Source organism: Sinocyclocheilus anshuiensis, unplaced genomic scaffold, assembly GCF_001515605.1.
Source record: "Sinocyclocheilus anshuiensis isolate Anshui unplaced genomic scaffold, SAMN03320099.WGS_v1.1 scaffold2202, whole genome shotgun sequence".
NCBI classification, from domain to species: Eukaryota; Metazoa; Chordata; class Actinopteri; order Cypriniformes; family Cyprinidae; genus Sinocyclocheilus; species Sinocyclocheilus anshuiensis.
The window spans coordinates 165,095-168,973 of NW_015558664.1; positions in this window are offsets into that span (position 1 = coordinate 165,095).

Genomic DNA, 3,879 nt, shown 5'->3' on the forward strand with positions numbered 1-3,879 from the left:
GGTGGTTAGCGTGACAGCGCGAAACCAGACTTCTTTTTTTCCTCAATGGAAAGCATATTTACACTGTTTGAATCGTTCTCTGTCCCCTATATAGTGCACTACGTGCCATTCACTGTACAGAAAATACTAATTCTGTGGACAAGTGACCGATTTCAGCCGCGGCTGCAGCGTCTATTTTATAGTGTAGGGGGCGGGCGCTTCGGATTCTAGAGAGCATTTGATTGGACAGAAAGTTTGATGAGAAGCTGAAGTACGATGTGACATCAAAAAAATCGTTGAACCGTTTTGGCGGAAGTGACGAACAGCAAGCTTTGAATGCTTATTTCTTCTAACTGCGAATTTTGTCACTGTTTTGGAGCACACTGCCTTATAGATAACCTTAAGACTAACATATTGATACTAACACCCAAAAAAACTTTAATTTTGATTTCATGGGGACTTTAAGTTTCTTTATTTTTTACAGTTTAAAATTGAATAGAGAAATGACCATGAATAGACAAAAAAAAAATGCTCATCTGGCAGTTCAAATGTGTTTTATCCAGCGCTGGATTATTATAATGGATTAAAACTAAAACCAAAACAATGTTAGTATGAAATAAAATAAATTAAAATATAAAAACTTTAAACCTATTTTATTTCAGCAGCATTTCTCATTATCATTAACTTGATGTACTAAAATAACTAAAATTAAAAATGAAAGAAAAATTGATAAAAACTATACAAACGTGTAAATGACACAACCTAATAAAATGATAACTAAAATGATACAATCTAATAAAAATGACAACACCATGAAACAAAATTACTAAAGCTTTAACTAAAATTAAAACACAAACAGAAAATATAACAAAATTCAAAATAATAAAAACAGTATCATACTAAAATAAAACTCAAGTCTGTCTCAATATTATATGATCATCCATATTATGACTGGTCAAGGCCGTCTGAGTCTGGTCTGGAACTACAACACAGTTTTTTAGCTGTGTTCTAGTAAATAGATTTAAGAAACTGGCAACAAGAACTTAAAGTGGACACTTCTAATGTGAGTCATGAAAAATTAACACACAGAGCCAGTTTGATATATAATTTTTGGGAAGTGGTGCCAAGTTGCACAAAATGCAAAAATACCTGCGATTATCATTTGCATTCATTTCATCATTTAGTAAAGAGCACTAATGTTTCCTCTGAGACATGAGTTTGTGCCACCAGACGGCAAAACTGCATGGCTCGTGAAGCAGTGCTGGATCAATACATACTACATATTATAGCTGAAGCCATAACTGCAGTTATTGATTGAGGGGGGCAGGCTGTGGAATGAATAGTGAGGTTTGGAGTCATTTAATGTACCCTTGCTCTTATGTGTTTTGCAGATATGTTGGATTGTATCTGGATAATGGGCCTTATCAGTTATATAATCAGAAATATAATGAAAAAGACTATAATAGAACCTAGATATATGATTCTACAGTATTCTAAAATATGATTCTAGAGCAATCTGAATCATAATTGTTTGGACTCTCATTCTGACGGCACCCATTCACTGCAGAGGAACCACTGGTGAGCAAGTGATGTCATTTCTCCAAATTTGTTCAGATGAAGAAACAAACTTATATACTGTATATCTTGGATGACCCGAGGGTGAGTATATTTTCAGCAAATTTTCATTTTTGGGTGAACTAACAGTGTCCTAGGTGAATGTTTTGTCTGGATTATATACACTTCCTGAAGCTCACTATAATTTGAGTGTTGAGTGCAAATACTGATCTGATATTGCTATGACAATGTTGATGCCAGGCTTTTTGAATAAGTGGCCTTGAGTGGATACAAAAGCAAATGTGACAAAATCTCAAATTGTGGAGAGCTCACCTATAGCTGGGGAAAACTAATTTAAGCAGAAAATGAAAAACCTGAAATAGTTTCATTTCATGAAAAGAGGGAGAATGTGTTTCTATGCATCAGCGTCAGTTTTGAACGGCTGGTTCAAAGTTTACACTGAGCTCTCTTGTGGCTTGTTATGTATGAAGTGTCAAAACTATCAGCAGAGAGATTATGAGTGCACTGCACACTGCACAGGCTGAATTAGAAGGGATCTTTGTGATATTTATGAAAAAATAAAATAAAAGTATTTCCTTGATGGAACTGTAGTATTTTTCTCCCTGTTGGATTCATGCCATTTCATCTAGAGACAGAAAATGAACGAAATACTGCCCTGTTCTGTTCTGTTTCTGTCTGGTTGCTTTTCCATGCAGTGAATGCAGCTAAGCTTAAGTACAGCTTTTTAAAGTTTAAAATATGCCAAAGTTTCATAATTGATCAATACCCTCATAAAAACGGAGTACACTTTAGCATGCTTTTAAAAAGAGTACTGTCATAAGTGACCTTTAATTTCATTAATATTACATTGTCTTCAAGAACATATTTTTTTAAAATATACTTTTAAGATTGGAAGTACACTACAAGTGCAGATTCATGGGATAATTCTAAGCCTCTGAAGTCATATGATAACTTTGTGTGAGAAATGGACCAAAATGTAAGTCATTGTTTGCTGATACCCTCCCATGAGCCGTTAACTGCTCCAACTGGGTCAATGAGTTCATTTAGACTAGCGTTGTGAACCAAAACGTATTCATTGAAAAGATTTGATAAAAAAAAAAAAAAAAATCATTTGTTCTTGAATCCTACACTGGTACAGATTTTATGATTTTTCTGCATGCTTTTTTTTTTAAAGCTAGAAAGCTGCAGCCCCATTATTTCAACAATATTCAAAACTCCTCCATCAAAAATATGACACTGTGAGTCTGAAAAGAATGTCTCAGATAGTACATCATGGGTGTCAGACTCCGGAGTGTGGGTCCAACATCACACATCACTGGCTTCTCACCGGGTGGCTGACAGCCATTCAGTGGCAGAGAGGTGGAGGTGGATAATGCAGGAAGCATAAGACTTGAGATCTATTGATAGCTATGAACACATACTGTTGATGCATCAGCAGCGGGTTCTCATTACTGTGACGTATGTCCGCTATGTTGGAAAGGTCAAAATCCATCCATTAGCAGAAGAAAGTGAATTGACAGACAACTCACTAAATGCCTTTTTTTATATAACATAAAGGTTTCTATAAGATTAATATGTTATTTCAAACACAACAGGAATTTATTCAGACAGTAAATCAGTTTATTTACTGCACTGAGGCAACATTCATTTTCATTCATAGCTCTCATTGATCATTTTATCCAGAGGCAGCTGAATGCTGAATCTATGCAGTAATATCTATAGAGCCATATATCATAGACCAAGTCATTTATGATGTGTGTATGTGCAGTGCACCCATGGGACCCTGGACAATGAAAGGTTAAAGGAGATGACTGACTGGTTTCATCATTCTCAGTGACTGTGGGATGATGAGTTGCATATGACTGACAGTTAACTACCAAATGGTTTTGGTCAATTGCAATTGTGTTTTCATTGCGTTAATTAATCCAGTTAATTCATGTGGGAAATGCATGCATATTTTATCTCTGTGTTACAGACTAAAATGGTCATGAGATGTTATTGCTTGAAAATTATGACCTTGTGGCTAGAGCAGACAGAATCACTGGGTCTGTATGACTCTAAAGAATAGATCATATTCAGCTTGTGTGTGTGTATGCTACCAGAGTCATTTATTTATTTATTTGGATGCTTTAGCTTTGCTTTTTTTGTATAACTGTAGAAACAAATCTTTACACATAAAGTCCCCCAGCCCAAATATTGTGTTTTTGTAACATGCCTCATTTTGTCTTATATTATCCTGTAAAGTCTGACATATTACATAAGAGCCTGAAATTTATACATTTTTAAAATGGAACAGTTTATTGAACATATTGAAAAAAAAAAGTT